The sequence below is a fragment of the Amblyomma americanum genome, chromosome 1 (genome assembly GCF_052857255.1).
Source record: "Amblyomma americanum isolate KBUSLIRL-KWMA chromosome 1, ASM5285725v1, whole genome shotgun sequence".
NCBI classification, from domain to species: domain Eukaryota; kingdom Metazoa; phylum Arthropoda; class Arachnida; order Ixodida; family Ixodidae; genus Amblyomma; species Amblyomma americanum.
In genome coordinates, this window is record NC_135497.1 from 493,594,609 (window position 1) to 493,612,595 (window position 17,987).

Here is a 17,987-nt window from a genome sequence, read left to right on the forward strand (position 1 = left end):
TTCAGCACTGCAGACGTGCAAGCATGAAAATGTCCTGAGTGGGTGCCGTTGTAGAACAGACACAAAATTAAGGTTGCATGTTTACTTCTTTGCTAAGATGTACAAGACATGTACGAGTAGTCGTCAAATTGGGTTGTGCAAAATCCTGGGCACCTCCAGCACCACTATCCATACATGCCACGTTAGGCACTTCTAACTTTTTTGTACACTTTGTTTTCAAGCTCATCTCACTGTGCTTGCTTTTAGCAACCTCTTTCACTACACAACAAGTCGTAATCATTGAATTTTGGCATTCGTTATTGCATCAGTTCAGGATCCCTGCACACACACACACATGCCCTTTTGTGCGTCCAAGCGAGGCAGGAAGAGATGGAAGCCAAGACGCTTGGGGTTTTTCAGAGCGTTTCGAGCAGAGGGTGTTCACAGGAAACAGAAATGCAGTTTTACTGTGAAATTGCATGCTGCCTGCGACACCACAAGATGTGAACACGGAAGGAAATGTCTTCCCTATTATTCCAGCACATTTCACAGACATAACACCTTAGCAGCATAGTCAAACTCCATGTCATCTGGCCCGTCAATCATCGGCTGCAGGAGCCTCACGACAGGCAAACTTTCGACGGGGGGCTGATATGCCCCATCGCTGTCAAACTCGTTGACGATTCTGGTGGCCATGTGGCTAGCGATGGCCCCAAACTGCTCGCTCACGGGGTCTATGGAGGCAGGCTGTGATCCTCCTGCTAAACAGCAAAGAAGAGTTTTTATCAGACGAAGAAACCATTTTCAATTTTTCACAAACTGTTCCAACTAGAAATCCCGCTCCGCCACTATATCTTCTTAGTTGTATTAAACTAGTCTCGTACAAACAAAAAAGATACGGCAAATACGCCAGCTCGTGCTGGTGTCGCTTTCGTTGAACTACTACTCGTACCTGCTCGAAATCATGTCAATAGCCATTAAAGGCCGGCTGCTCTTTGTGCATGCCACTGCTTGAATACTGTTTGCGCTGATAACACAGTTGGCACGTAGTACACTCGTACTACGTGCCAACAGCTGGAAATGAAACGCAGACACAAATATGTAGCACCTGCTACTTGGCTGCCTTTGGAACATATGATGAATGTGCACTTCGGTAAACTGTTTAGCCAGAAGTATGTATTATGCTAGCTGCATTCAGTAGTAAGGACACAGGGAAAATATTTTGTTCGCATTCTATCGCGTTTTATTACTGCCGCGCTGTTCGTGTAATCATAAAGGAACTAATAATATAGGTCGCGAAAACCATCACTTCGAGCTTATATTTGTGTCCTAGTCCCACAGATTCCCTCAAAATGTTCTCCGTAGCGCTTACGACCGCAGTTACGCTCAGTACACCGAACTGACACACACTCATCCATAGAATACAAAACATGCGGGCGAGAGAAATGTAAACATGCCGCAAATGCACCAGTTACGCAAAACTTTCAACGCACGCTTACCAGTCTTGTGGCGCTCCCGCTTTTCTTTAGCGACTACTTCTTTCCATTTTTGTTTCAAGTTCATCGAACATTTCTTCAGTTGAAGATGATCGCGGCGCGTAATCCCATGGTTCGAATTGTATATTTTGGCAATTTCCAACCACGTTGCATTTTTTTCGCCAACGACGAGACGTCGGTCTTCTTGTTCTCGATGATGTGCTTGAACTTGTCCACAAGCGATGACAGGAGCTGCTTCTCTTCGATGGTGAAGCGGGGTGCCGCCTTACGCTGGGGCGTGCTTTCTTGGGAAGACAAAGGTGTCTGCGACATTTTTACAAACGCTAAACCCAACGCATGCACAGGGAAAAAAAGACTCCTGCTCTCGTCAACCGTGACAGCGGCTGTGATGCATGTTGCCAGCCGAAAATATGATTCCTGTCAAGAGACGGAGAACACTGATTTTTAGCGCCCGCTATTACAACCTTTCTCCAAAAAGCTTGCATAAAATGTATGCGTTTACGAACGCTTAGCAAAATATATACTTTTTTCTCCATGCGATGTGCGATAAAGTAATAAATTGTTCGCTACACTCGTTCGCAGACGAGCAAAGTGCTCTCCCGTTCAAGCACGCGCTTGACTTAACGAAGTAAGTCGGCCTGAGCCTTTATGAAACGCGAAAGCAGTCTTGATCGCTTTGAGGTCGCCGCGGTGCTTCAAGCCGACTTCTTGTAGTGAAGTCCAAGCGCGACACAAGTTAGATTTCTGCATTCGGGGGTTATATACCGGTCATTGGCGGAAAAAATACGGAAGTCTTGCAACAATGGGTGGCTGAAGGCAACAGCCTCCATCACCATCGCCATCAGCAGCAGTGCGCCATTTTGCGTTTCAGTAGATGCAAAGCGGAAGCTAACGGCAATTTACCGTCGCCTTCAAGAAAAACACGATTGAGTACGAGGAAGCTCACGGGAACCTGGCGGTACAGCGCGAATTTGGAGTATTCGAAAAGAGCATTCAGTATTGGCGGAGGCAGAAGCTGCGCATTACAACTTGCAGCAACCAGAAGAAAACATCATTTCGTGGGCAGACCGTAGTGTATCGAGAATAGGAAGGAAACGTTGCGCTGCGAGCAAGATCGCTGCCTGTGACTGCCGAATGCATCCGCGTGAAAGCGGCAGAGATCGCGCGTGCCTCTAGACTCACGAGGGCGCAATTCAAAGGCTCGCCATCCTGGTTGCTGCGATTCATGAAGAGGAGGGCTTTGCTCTACGGCGCCGTACTTGCCTGTGCCAATAACAAACACGCGGGCCGATTGGTGCGCGATATTGTTGAAAAATTTGCCGGGTGTACATACAAGCAGCATTTAAATGAAATTAAATACTGTCACCATTGTGCAACCTCTCGAGTCGCATTTGTTTCAAAGAAAGGATGTCTTTCGGTACTTTTCCCATTGAAAAAGAATTTTCATTTTTAGAATTGGATAGTTAGGGGGTCGACCTATATTCCGGTCCGACCTATAGTCCGGTTTTTATGGTACATGAAAAAAATTGATTGCCGAAAAATATTTCCGCTTCTGTTACGTTTTTTCAGGAAAGTATTTGCCATTTAAAGGGCTGTGAAAACCTTAAAACTTATGTGCTTTTTGTGGCTTTTTTTTTCAAATTTCTTCCGCGTCTCTGTTGGCCTGACTTTGTAGCTTGTCTGCATGAGATTGGCTGCTACCTACAGTTCGCTTTTTTGTTGCTCCTTTATTGCCTGTCACAATCTTTACTTTGCGTGGCTGTGTCATGCAGTTTGGGAAGTAATGTGATCTTATTTCTGCATTGGTCTGAAGTGCAAGCTTTTGCATGTGGCGCAGGTTAATGGTGTCCTTTTGTTTGCTGTAACTGCAGTTTGGCCATGAGGGTTAGTGGCTTAGTCCTTTTTTTATTTTGATGCAGTGTCATATACTTCATGCATAAATAATGAAGTAAGCACTATTTTTATAATAAATGAACATTCATTATAGCTGTGGCCACTATAAGTGCACTTGACTCTAAAATGGCTGCCTTCCGGCATTCAGTATTACATCTTAAAACCAGCCGGAAGACACAAAACAGGAGAAGAGATAAGCACAAGAAGAGGCTGGTCTAACAACTGAAATTTTATTGAAGAAAAGTGGCAAAAGAAGACCTGCAAAGAGATTCAAGCACGCAAAACCCCAAAGCAGTGAGCGGGCAAAAAACAATCGAAAGGCACTGACGTACTAGTTAACCATCTAAAAAACTAATTCCTTACATTGAAGGTGCACCGACGGTTTAGCCAGGCACTTGTTTTTAGCTTTACTGATGTAGTAAGCCTCAACTATATCAGGACAGATTTATCACTTCCCTAAACCACTGATGTGCCACAGAAATCAGGCGTGCAAAGAGAAAGGTCGTCCTCCGATTGCATTCACGAGATTGAACGTGCAGTGTCAGGTGAAAATTCGCCTTCGTCTCTATACAGTGAAAGTGCTCTCAGCCAGGCGCACATTCAGATATCTGCTTGTCTGCCCATAGTGGTTTCAGCTACGAGGCAGTGGAATGCAAAAAACCCGTTTACTTTTGGAAGTGGTGAACATTTTATTGCAAAGTAATACTAGTTTAGGTCGCTCTTCAGCCCGTTCCGTGGCGAGGCGGTGGTAGGCACCATTCACCTTTAGCGTGACCTCGCTGCGTGACGTCACACCACGTGACCTAGAGTGACGTCACACGAGCTGTGTAAAAACAGGGCCCCATCTCACGCCGTCGCGAAGCGAGGCGGTAGCCACCAACGGCGGCCTAACTGTCGCTCCTCTCACCAGGGGCGCTACGGTCAGAGTGACGTCACACCAGCTGTATAAAACAGCTCCGCTCTTCTCGCCAAGGCAGTCATACAGCCAGATGTTACCATGGTGCCTACAAACAAGGCAGTTCGGCAGAATGCAAAGAGGAAGCATCAGCGAGCTACGGAGACAGAAGAACGTGAAGAACGACTTTCTAAGCGGCGTGCCCAGTATGCAGCTCGGCGACAACATGCAACCTCCTCTGTGGAAACAGCAGAAGCAAAGGAAGAAATTATGAGTTTGCACGACAGTGACTCTCCTTCTACTAGTTCAGAACGCTGGAACGCGACTAAACGGCAGAGGCGTGTCCAAGAAACCCAGGAACAGCGGCAGCAGCGGCTCGAGATGGAACGTGCGTTTCGAGAGAAGGAAAACGAAAAGCGAAGAAAACAGCGCGCAGAAGAAACATCCCAGCAGAGAGAAGAGCGTTCGTAGAAAATTGCTTCGCAATCACCAGGCTTAACCAAGCTAAGCCACGGCCGTTTTTTATCTGCCACTGTGCATAACGGACGATTACCCGTATTTGTATCAAGCCTAGTTTGAACAAAGAAGCAAAGGGCTCCTGTCTTACTTTTAGCGGTCAAGACAACAGCAACATCATACTTTGGTGCAACTTTCTTGGGACGGTGCGAAATGGCGTGGAGGTAAGGTATAGAGCCCGTCTTTTTGTGCTACTCAACTACGTCAGCATCATGCGAATGATGTTCCGTTCCCTCGAGAGAGTAAAAACACAATCTGACAGGTGCGCGAGATGGGCAAGTGGGAACCCAGGTGCAATTGGCTTGGAAACCTGCTCCGAGAATGCATTCTAAACACTGTGATGGCATGACTTCCATAAAGCGGTCGTGATGCATGCGATTGCCAACCTGTCCTTCACCAGCCTCGAGTGGTTCGGCTCGTAGCTAAGAGGCTTCCTGATCTTGGGCTGTGGCACCAACATATGTGGTCATCCGCAAAGCGCAGGTTTAAGTCAAGAAGCTACAAACGGTTATGCCTAGTGAAATTCAGACATAAAAGATAGGCTTTGACCACATGCTTAAAGATTTCTAAAACGTCTTGTGCCAACTTATCTGAGCCCTCCTTGTGCAAAAAAATTGGGTAGCTATCAAAATAACGAAATGCTACTATGCCGAGGTCTTCCCAACAGGGCTTTGATGCGGTATCGACTCTGGACAGAAGAATGTCGCGGAGGAACAGTGCAACCTGGGACCCTCTGCATATGCCTGATTCCTGATGTAAATACCGCCTTGCCAACTCACAAAAGTGGAGTTCTGTGGAGTTCTAGTTTCATGTGGACAGCAACCTCGGCAGGTGCTCTGCAGTGATCATCGACATCGAGGGCCTGCACTATTCATTGTCACATGATAGACCTCTGAGGCATGTGCAAACTGCATCAGGGTGAACAATGAACATGCTTTTACAGATGATTGCGTGATTTCGGTTGCTGGTTTCATGGGGCTGTTGTCCTTTTACTGCAATTCCGCATTTGTCAGTTGGCAGGGCGGTATTTACACGCAGGTCGTACGTTTGCTCAGCAACCTTTTTTTTGGCTAAAGCCGATAAGGCATTAGAGCCCTGTTTGGAAGACCTTGGCATTGTAGCATTTCGTTATGTTCAAGACTATCTAATTTTTCTGGACATAGAAGGCTCAGATAAGTTGGCACAAGATGTTTTAGGAGTCCTTAAGGCATGCGGTCAAGGCCTGTCTTTTACATCAGAATTGTCTAAGCAGAACCGTTAGCAGTTTCTTGATGCAGACCTGCGCTTTGTGGACGAATATGTTTGTCGGGGCTACAGCTAAAGATCGGGGAAGGCTCTTTGTAGCTACGAGTCGGACCACTCTGTGCTGGGGAAGGATGGTGAAGAGGTGTATTTGTCGCTGGTTAAGGTCAGTAAGGATGGAAACACTTGATGGGTGTGCAATCGTGTGCATGACATCAGCTTTACATAAGTCATGCCATCACTGCTGAGGACGCATTCTTGTAGCAGATTTCCAAGCAGCTGGGTTTATAGTTGCCCACCTCAACAACCTGTCATAGTATGTTTTCACTCGCTCGAGGGTAAGGAGCACATACTCCGATGATGCTGATACACCTTACCTCTACAGTGTTTCACAGTCTCAAGAAATTCGCGGGAAAGCGTAATGCTCCTGTTGTCTTAACAGCGAAGTGCAAGACAGGAGGCCTTTGCGCCGCCATTAAAAAGGCTTGATAAAACTGGGTACTTGTCCACAATGGACAGTGTCACAAAAAAAGGTTCACCACTTGCAAAAGTAATTGAGTTTATTGCGTTCCACTGCCTTATGGTTGCAACTAATATGGGCAGACAGGCAGATATCTGAATTTGCACCTGACTGAGCACTTTCACTCTATAGGGAGAAGGCAAATTCTAATCTGGCACTGCATGCTCAATCTTGTGAATGCAAATCTGAGGATGACCTGTCTCTTTGCAAGCCTAATTTCCACGACACATCAGTGGCTTATGGAAGAGATAAATCTGCCGGTAGACAGTTGAGGCTTACTACATCGGTAAGGCTAAGGACACGTGTGGCTAAGCCATCGGTAAACCTTCAAAGTAAGGAATTTTCTTTTTGAGATGATTCATTAGTATGCCAGTGACCTTTGATTGCACTTCGCCCTTTAAGTGCTTTGGGTTATTGTGCGCTTGTACCTCTTCGCGGGTCTTCTTTTGCCGCTTTCCTTCAATGATGCCGCCGCGGTGGCTCAGTGGTTATGGCGCTCGGCTGCTGTCCCAAAAGAAGAAGGTTCGATCCTGGCCGCGCCAGTCAAATTTCAATGGAGGCGAAATTTTATAGGCCCGTGTACTGTGCGTTGCCAGTGCACGCTAAAGAACCCCAGGTGGTCGAAATTTCTGGAGCCCTCCACTACGGCGTCCCTCATAGCCTGAGTCGCTTTGGGACGGTAAACCCTCACAAATCAAATAATCAAAATCTTCAATTAAATTTTTGTTAGTCCCGCCTCTTGAGCTCATGTCTTCTTGTGTGTTCTGGCTCGTTTTAAGGTGAGTCAGTACGAACTCGGCCAGTCCTTAAGCCTTGTTCAGTATTACAACATTTTGAATAAAGTGAGAAGTTTACTAGGCTATGTTGCCGGGGATCGTGTCCGCAGCAGTTGTGGGCAACTCAGAAGAGATAGCGTCATACGATTGGTTGTGTAATTGGCAGAGGATGATGTGAGGATGCTGCTCGAAAAGAAAATTTCATAATCGGATAATTATTTACAGCCAAGAATGTCCAAAAAGTGGCTGGGCCAGACAAAGAGTGCCGCGAAATTTGAAAACGCTGAAAGTAGGTGGAGCTACAGCGTAGTGCCAACTTTGAAAAACTGGAAGTATGGACAAAGCCAAAGCTTGGCGCCAAGTTTGAAAACTCGAAATGAGCAATCACGTGACCAGTGATAAGTGTCCTATACATAACCAGGAGATAGGGAAAAGAATGATAAATTTATTCATTTTATTTATTTCATAATACTGCAGGCCAATAGATTGCCCATGCAGGAGCGGCTATACAAGGCATTGAAAATGACAAATACTAAGAAAAACATGGGATTACAAACAATGAGCAGAATAACAAAATACAACGCTCATTTACTCGAGAAAATGCTTCTCAAGAGCTTTACTAAAATTTGAGGACTGGAAACTTGCCTCGGGAAGAAAGTTCCAGTTGGAAACAGTCCGTGGAAAAAAACTGCTTGAATGAGTCAGTCTTTGCAAAAATGGGCTCCAGCAAATGAATTCGTGACTGGTGTGTTCGGCGCGACAATTGTTTGAGAATTGCAGGGCGGGGTATGTTTAGTTTATGTCTTAAAAGGTTATGCATAAACCACAGACGGGAAATTTTTCTGCGTACTTCAAGTAATGGAATATGGTTGGTTTTCATTAGTGTTGTAGGTGAGTCTAACCTCCTGTATTTGTTATAAATAAACCCAACCGCTTTCCTTTGCACCATCTCTCTCTTGTATATGTCTTTCTTTATGAATGGATCCCATAATACCGAAGCGTACTCTAATTTGGACCTAATGAATGTTGAGTATGCAAGGAGTTTAACTTTACTTGGGGCATCTTTAAGCTTCCGACTTAAGTAACAAAGCTTAGAAAAGGACGAGGAGCAAATGTCTGCAATGTGTGAAGTCCATGTTAAGTCATGAGTTAACGTTACCTCTAAATATTTGTATTGTGTAACCTCGTGGATTACATGATTTTGCAGGGTGTAAGAGAAAGGACGAAGATGCTTTTTGCGCGAAATGCGTAAGAGAATAGTTTTATCAAGGTTTAGTTGCATATCCCATTTTACACACCACTGATGAACAGCTAGAAGCGCATTTTGCAAGAAGTAGTGATCGTTCTGGTTATTTATGGTATTAAAAAAAGAGAATAGTTTTATCAAGGTTTTGTTGCATATCCCATTTTACACACCACTGATGAACAGCTAGAAGCGCATTTTGCAAGAAGTAGTGATCGATCTGGTTATTTATGGTCTTAAAAAGTATGAAATCATCTGCAAAAAGCTTTAAAGATACATTTCCGGGGATGGAAGCAGACAGATCATTTATATAGATAAGGAAAAGCAGTGGCCCTAAGACTCTGCCTTGAGGTACGCCTGAAGTAATTGGAAGATCATTAGATCTGCAGCTATTAACGTCTACGTATTGTTTCCTATGTTTGAGATAAGCATGAATCCAGTTGACAAGATAAGTAGGGACGCCAATACTATCTAATTTAGAAATGAGTTTGCCATGAGAAACAGTGTCAAAAGCTTTGCGGATGTCTAAAAAAAGAACATCAACCTGCCCGGATTTATCAAGAACAACTTGGAATTCATTAACAGTAGAAACCAACTGCGTCACGGTGGACATACCCTTTCTGAAGCCGTGTTGCAAAGAAGATAAAATGTTATTTTCAGCTAGAAACGAATTAAGGTACCCAGAGACTATGTGTTCTATTAACTTACGACAAGAAGAAGTAATTGAAATCGGTCTGTAGTTAGAAATACTTAGCTTATCTCCTTTTTTATGGATTGGTACAACGCGGGCCATTTTCCAGTCCTCCGGCACATCACCAGAAGTTAAAGACTTGAAATATTTGTGTTAAAAACTCGAATAATTGCATTGCAAAACGTTTAAGAAAAGCATTTGCAAGCCCATCAGGACCAGATCATTTCTTATCATCAAGTTTACGCAGCATCGACACAACATCATTCACAGAAATAGCCGGTACGTTACCAAGATCATCACTTCGAATTCTAGCTGTGGTTGCCCTCTCCGTCAGAAATACGCTTTGAAAGTAAGAGTTAAAACCTTCTGCAATCACTGTGCAGTCGGTCACAATGTCGTCATTAATTCGAACCTTATTCAACTGCTCATTCTTTCGACCTAAAAATTTCTAAAGCTTCTGGGGATTGCTTCTGATGAATTCGGGGAGCGTCATTTCAAAGTAATAAAACCTTGCTGATTTTAACTTTAAGGTAAGTTTCTGTTTGAGTAGTTGGAACTGTTGTAATGAAGATATCTTTTTCTTCCTAAATCGCTTCACTTTGCGTTTCAGTTGAAGTTCTCGACTTATCCAAGGATTGCGACGGTTGATATGAACTTTTCTAAGTGGAATAAAATGTTCGGTACAGTACTGCACTGCATTCTTAAAGTGATGCTACAAACTATGAACGTCATTCCCGGAGGAGCTGCTTAACAGCGACTGTAAGCCGTCGTTGACTGCATTATCATTAGCACGAACGAAGTCCTTTATCATTTTAGCCTGACGCACCCCCGAAGCACCAGGCGAAACACAACAAAAGTATAAAAGACAATTATCTGATATTCCTGGTTCAACGTCAAGCACTCCATCAAAAAGGTTTGGCTAACAAAGAATAGGTCTAGTACAGATGACTGTCTGGTGTATTCACGAACAGCTTGCTTAAGGTTTAAAGAAAACATCAGACCTAAAACAATATCACATGAGGCATATAGGCCATACGATGGTTTGTCCCAGTCGATGGTAGGAAGATTGAAGTCACCGGTAAGGATGAGATTCCGATTCTGGTAATGTATTAAATGATCGAAAAGACTAGACATAAAAGAATCCGTTGCATCAGGTGGACGATACATAGCGCAAAGGTAAAAGGTGAAGCCATGCGTTACTAGGCGCAAAACCAAGCCTTCATGCTGATCAATTTGGTCAAGGAGCGTTACGTTCACTTCACACCTAGCAATCATAGCAACCCCACCACCACGTGAACCGCGATCACGTCTGTAAACGACGTAGCCCGGTGGCGCAATTTCTTCATCAAAAATACCACTGTGTAACCATGTCTCGCTTATCACCAGTACATGGGGGTCATAAGAGAAGAGCACTACCTCAAGGCTGTCTGTTTTATTACAATGCTTCTGGCATTCAAAGATATCACACGTAGTTGGCGAATCTCAGGTGGTGGTTTCGTCCGACTGCCAAAAGAATAGCTAACGATATTTTCTGCAGACGACGGTATCTGTTTAATTTGATGATCATTAATAAGGGCGTTGAAGGAAGACCGAATTGAACTCGTGGCCTGTCAAGTAGAAGAAGCGGGAGCACATTTACTTCGCGGACGCCCGGCATTTTTCACTGATTCAGAGGAAGTTGCGTCATTACTCGGGGCGTTTTGACCGATATCACCTGAAACTGCATCGCTTACTTTATACCTTTGGTCTTCTTTTCGTCCCACGCGTATACCTTTTATTGACAACTAATTTGTCATATTTGAGGTACACTTTATCCTCGGGCTTCTTAACATCCTTAACAGTAGCCCAAAGTAGCTTTCTCGTTTTCCGTAGCCTAGGTGAAATGTCCTCTGAGATGGACGTTTGGGAACCCTTCAATTTTGAAGCATTCCGGAGAACCTCTTCCTTTTCAGCAAAATCAAAAAACCTCATAATCACGGGACGCTTTTTATCTTCAGCTTTTTTCCCCAAGCGGTGCACCCTCTCCAAACTCCCTACTTTGACTTCAAGTTTGCTTTCAAATATTTCCGTCAGAACATGCTTCTTAAGGTCTTCTACTGTTTCAGTTTCTGACTCTTCAATGCCATAAATGAGCAGGTTGTTACGACGAGAGTAGTTTTCAAGGTAGTCCACCTTTGTTCTTAGCGAAACTATTTCTCTGTTCAATCCTGCCAACGAGTGCTCGCATGATTCCACCCTTTGGGCTGTTTGCGATAGTACTTCCAATTTGCTTTCAATTGAAGCAAGTCTCTGATTTGTTTCTGATATATGCAAGTCAAGTTTTGCCCCTAGAGACTGAAGTTGGCATGAAGAGACCTTTTGATTCTCGATAATTTCATCGAGTTTCTTTGCTACCTCTGGGCCTGGATTAAGCTCAACGCCACCGCTAAGGAAAAGTGCAAGTAAACAAAATGAATCAAAACACTCTGCAAATGTTTCAAGCAAGACGAGTGGGCAAGGCAGCACGACCAAACAAAGAGAATCGCTTTTAAATTCATAGGAGTAGCGATATCTACTAACCTGCATAAAAAAGACGAACGGGTTTAGCTGCGACTGCATCCCACGGGTGCTGCCTTGCCCACTGGTGAAGAAAACCTTAGGGGCGGTTCCCGAAAGATTCGATGATGCCGATGTTCCTTGGTATAGCCACTGCGGACGTCGAAAAAGTTCAGCACAGCGGCCGTCGGTGTCGTTGAAAAATCCGGTGTTGGCGGGGAAAAGCACTGTCACTGGCACATGCTGGTATCGTTCATTCCAAGAAGCAGGCCATTCGCCGCCGCCGAGCTGAACAGAGAGAGGGTCGAGGCACGAAGCAAGGACCTGCATAAAAAGACGAACGGGTTTAGCTGCGACTGCATCCCACGGGTGCTGCCTTGCCCACTGAAGAAAACCTTAGGGGCGGTTCCCGAAAGATTCGATGATGCCGATGTTCCTTGTGATATCCACTGTGGACGTCGAAAAAGTTCATCACAGCGGCCGTCGGTGTCGTTGAAAAATCCGATGTTGGCGGGGAAAAGCACTGTCACTGGTACATGCTGGTATCGTTCATTCCAAGAAGCAGCACATTCGCCACCGCCGAGCTGAACAGAGACAGGGTCGATGCACGAAGCAAGGACCTGCATAAAAAAGACGAAATTAGAGGCACTTAGGTAATTATTGAGAAGCGAAAGGCAATGAACGGGTGATCAGACTGGGCGGGTATTCAGTGAGTGGGCAGGAACAATTCATGGAGGAAAATGTGAAAACTCGAAATCGTTGCTGAGATAAAATGAGGGTAAAATAAGAGTTAATTGATAACCAATCAAGTCAACGAGAAAACAACCATAGCGCCAAATTTAAAAGGCGACCAGTGTCGAGGCGTCAACGTTTTTACATTTTTTGCGCAGGTAGCAACGGTGATCTCTAATTTTTCTTTTTTTTCAGCCAAGACAAAAACCATTTTTCTTGGCTCATGGGCGATGTATCTAGGAACCTGCGACCAGGACAACGCTGGACAGCATCATCAGCAAGCTCTAAAAAAGCACGAAACAGTAAATAAATATTGATCATTTTCATTTCAATTCTAGTGGTTTTGTGCACGAATTACTCTGGAATGCACAAAGCTTGTGTTAATTGACAGGTGACCAATAACAAGCTGTGCATTTTTGTGCATTGCCTACTCCAGAACACAAATCTTGTGTTAATTGACAGGTGACACAGTAACGACTGTTACACAGTGTACGAGCACTGCACAAGACACACTACAGAAGACAAGGCAAACTACAGAAGACAAGACAGACTACAGAAATCAAGACAGACTACAAAAGAGAGGACAAACTACAGAAGACAGACTATAAAAGACAAGACAGAGTACAGAAGACAGGACTACAAAAGACAAGACAGACTACAGAAGACAAGACAGACAACACAAGACATGCCCAAAATACGACAAGACTACAGACTACAGAAATTTTCTGTCTTAGAATCCTGTAGTGCGTTTTGACTGGGGTGCACTACCCTGCGGCCACAATAGCATCTTGAGGGAGTCTGATAGTATGCCCAGCGCACTATAGGCTGCAAGCATATCACGACGAGCATCGGCCAACGCGGCACATTGAAGGAGCAGGTGTCCTAGTGTTTCTACTGCACCGCATCCGTCACGCATATCATTCGCCGCGATTAAATGAGGCTCCCGTTGATCCCCAGGCCACACGCAGCCAATGCGTGCGCGTAGGATTAATACACGTTGCGACCGTGTAAGTGCGCCACAGCCGGTGATACTGTCGATGCGCTCACCTCCTTCGATACTTGGGTCGGGATGCTGCTTTCGGAGATGGTCGTGGATGGCCGCACGCACGTCCTCCAGCGCAAGGAGCAGATCGCTGGCAGGTAGTTGATGTGCAGCGGTCGCGAAGTCGTCAGATTCTTCGTTGCCGGCGATGCCGCAGTTACCAGGCACCCACTGTGCACGCACGGCGCAACCTAACTGAGTGAGGCGCTCGATGCGCGATCGAATTTCACTCACTAGTGGGGTACCGCGGCCGTTAGATTGCAAGAGGCTGAGGTCGGCGCGGGATTCGCACAGCAGAGCACTCTTGGGCGGCAGAGGCCCGAAGGTGAGCAGCTGGTCCATCCCGAGCCGGATCCCCATCAACTCCGCCATGGTGGAGAAGCCCAGGAAGGTTGCGTGTTGCTGGCTGTGCAGTCGCAGGGCGGGGATCGTAGTCGCCGCTGCAAGTTAGCAGCTGTCGCGGGCCACAGAGCGATCGGTGTACACGAGGGAATGGTTCTGGAGCTCCTCGTGTATTACGGCGCTGGCCAGCTGCTGCAAAGCACACAGCGGCGTCTCCGCTTTCCCGTGATGCCGACGATCTCTCGCTGTACCTCCGAGGCAGCAGGCCAGGGCGCGCAGGAGCCGTAGGGAGTGGTCCTTGAGTCGATTGCTCATACTCGAGCAGCGCCGCGCCCATTCGTGTGCGCGAGTGCGAGCACATACGCTGTTGCAGCGAGCCGCCGTCCGGTGCGCGGTGAAGCCGGCCCATGTGATTCAGTGCCCTGCGCGCCGCTTGGAGCTCAAGTGGCCACGCTCCTGCCCTGGCCAACGTTGCGGCGCACTGTGAGTTTTTGGGCAGGCCTAGGCACACGCGCAGGGAGTTGCGGTGCTGGCGCTCGGGTTTCTTCCAGCACGGCTTGCGCACAGTGACGAGCGGCAGCGCATAGAGCACCGTCCCCAAAGCTGCGGGATTGTATAGCCGTAGCGCAGATTGCTGGGAGATGCTCTGGTTTCCAGCGGTGAGCTTGTTCACGGCAGCGGTGATCCTCTTCATCTGCAGACATGCCTTGGTCGCCGAGAGCGGAAGGAAAGGCGCCAGTCGATGTATAGGCTAAGGTACCGCACCGATTTACGCCAAGGAATCGGAGTCCCGTCCGGTGACAGTGGCGCAAGGTGCGCGCGCGAGCGCGGAACGCAGGCCATGGCCACCAATTTGTCCGCGCTCCGCGACCGACCAAGGCCACGCAAGCTGGCATCGATTGCAGTCAGAGCCCCCTGAATGTACCCCCGCACGCGGATTGCCTCGCCCGGTGGTCCCAGGAACAACAGAGCTATGTCGTCCGCATATATGGACATGTATGCATGGTGTCGGCCGCTCGTGGGGAGGGAGGCCGGTCCAACCGACATGGCCACAATAAACAGAAATGGTGATAAGACAGAGCCCTGCGGCACGCCCATGTCCACCGGGCGAGGCTTGGAGAGCTTACCCCCTACTAGTACGCGCATTGTGCGCCCGCTCAGGAAGCCGTGAACGTATCACAAAAGGCACCCGCTCACACCGGCCCCCTCAAGCACTGCGAGAATTGGTGCGCGGTGAACGCTGTCAAAAGCGCCCGAGACGCCCAGTAGCAGCAGCAGCACAACCTAGCCAGCCGCCCTGGTATGCTCCAGCGCTGTAACAACGTCCCATAAAGAATCAGCAGTGCACCACATCCCACGGAATCCCGTCTGCCGCTCGTCGAACAAACTAACTAATGCACAGCATGGCTTCAGACGAGGATTTTCCACTGCCACTCAGCTAGTACAAACTATACATGATTTTGCGCAGGCAATAAATGAAGGAAAGCAGACTGACGCCATATTTATGGACTTTAAAAAAGCATTTGATAAAGTTTCGCATAACAAACTTCTTCACAAATTAAGTAATGTACTAAAAAATGACAAATTACTTGCATGGATTACAGCCTACTTAAGAAACCGTCGTCAGTTTGTAGTAGTAAATAATTCCCCTTCCCCTCCAGTTCCTGTTGATTCCGGCGTTCCCCAAGGATCTGTTCTTGGGCCACTCCTCTTCTTGATTTTTATTAATGACATTGTCGATAACATCTCAGTTTCTGTTAGATTATATGCTGACGATTGTGTGTTATATGAAAAGATTACTACTACTGAGGACCAAGTACGGTTAAATAACGATTTCACTAAGATAATAACATGGTGTGACCAATGGCAAATGTGCGTTAATTATGATAAAACAGTGTTCATGCGTATAACCCAGAAAAAGAAGCCTCTTTTGTTTAACTATACTGCTAAAAACAAAGTTCTCTCTCAAGTGAATACTTACAAATACCTAGGTCTGCGGATCTGCAATAACCTCTCCTGGACAGAGCACATTGACAACGTTACAGCTAATGCCCGACGCAAACTATTTTTCCTCCGACGTGCTCTGAAGTTCGCCCCCCCCCCCCCCCCCCAGTGTACGTTCACTTTCGTATAACACTATTATTCGCCCTATGTTAGAATATGCCGTCATAATCTGGGATCCTTTCACTAAATCTAACACTGCTAAATTAGACAGAGTCCGAAAGAAAGCAGCACGGTTTATTTACAATTCATATAACCGCACATCTATCACTGCACTTCTTAATCAAAGTGGTTTGCTTCCAGTCTCTCATAGAAATCGCATCTGTCGTCTAAAATTTTTATTTCAGTTAATCAAAGGTCAGTACAATATTGACACATCCAATATTATATCGTTCTCCTCAGGGTACAACACAATACAACGCCATGATTTTACAGTAACACCATTAAACGCACGAAATAACACCTTTAAGTACTCTTTTTTCCCCAGAACGATTACAGACTGGAATAATCTACCTAATGATGCAGTAACCCAAACTTCACTAAAAAGGTTTGAAAGTCACCTTTAACTTTTTTTATAATGTCGTACCGCTACATTTCTTTGTTTCATTGTTTCTTGATCTTAAATTGTTGATCAATTGTTCTTGATTGTTTGCTTGTTCCTGAGGTCGTTTTTGTTGTTTCCAGAATTTATGTATTGTGTGCCCACCCCTGCGAAGGTCTTGTAAAAGATCGCAGTATCAATAAATAAAATAATAAATAAATAAAATCAGCCTCCGCAGCCCGCTCGTTTAGACACAGCAAGGCCATATGCTCCATGAGCTTACCTGCCGGCAGTGTTAATGCCACTGGCCGGTATCCGTTCAGCTCCTTAGGTGGGTGCGTTGCCATTCGGATGGGACAAAAAACAACCGCGGTTGGCCAATCCTCCGTTAGCTCTCCGCGTTTCTACACCAGATTGATCTGCTTCAGGAGGACCTGTCGTTGCTGGCCATCCAGGTTTCGCAGCATCTGGTATGTCATCCATCCGGTCAGGGCGCCGAGCGGCGGCGGCAGCCCTGCAGCGCATTGTTCAGATGCGCCGCGGTGAACGACGCATCACATGGACCTTCCGAGGCGAAGGGCGAGGGACTGGCGTCGGTTCTGGGGCTCTCAGGAGCAGTTTTGTTAGATGAAAACGTTTTTAGCGCAATTGTATTTTGATGTTGCTCTGTTTCTTAAACTCGGTTGAAAAATAGGCGCTTGTCGGAGTGTGTTGTGATGTTTATACTAACAGACTTCAAAAGTAACTTTTTAAGGCGCGTGTGGTGTGGATTCAGCTCGTCACGTACGGCGCAAATGACGTAATGTTAAAGTATAGGCTTGCGGGTGAGCTGGAAAATATATTTGCGTTGAGTCAACGAGACGAAATACACATTGACGAGAGCAGGCGTATATGAACCAAATTAGAAGGAGGATAGCAAATTGCCGGTGTGTGGTATACGGTCTCTTAACAATTTGGTGAGATGAAATTCTAGCGCGAGTTTAGTCTCTGCCAAAGGAGAACCGAAGTCGAGTGTTGACCGTGCAGAGATTCAGAGAAAAGTGATTTTAGTTACCAAACAAACGTATGAAGGAGAGAGCAAGTGGGAGCGTAAAAGAAAGAGTGGGAAAGGGAAACGAAGAGAATGGGCTTCCCAGAAATGAAATGACGCATGCAGTAGGATTCGTGAAATGTACTACATCTGTCTACAAAATTCCCCTGAAGTGTAGTCTCGCCTACTTAGGCCAGACGATTCGCTGTGGTAATGACAACGCAAGGAAGCCTCCGTGCACTGCTGGTAAAACGAAGAAGGAGCGAGCCTGTCGTCTTGCTGCATTGGTTGGTTTTGAAACTTTATTTCCAGCGGATATAGAGGAGCGACACGAAGTCGCCCCCCGCTTAAATGGCGGCCGCTATCGCTTGGGCAGCGGAGGCGTCTTCAGCCAGCTGGAGGAGCTTGATCTGTATCCCCGGGTCGGGGCTGAGCAATAGAGCCTCCCAATGAGCAGAGTCGGTAATGAAGTGACTCGCGGGTAGGGACTGCGGGCAGTTCCAGATCATATGA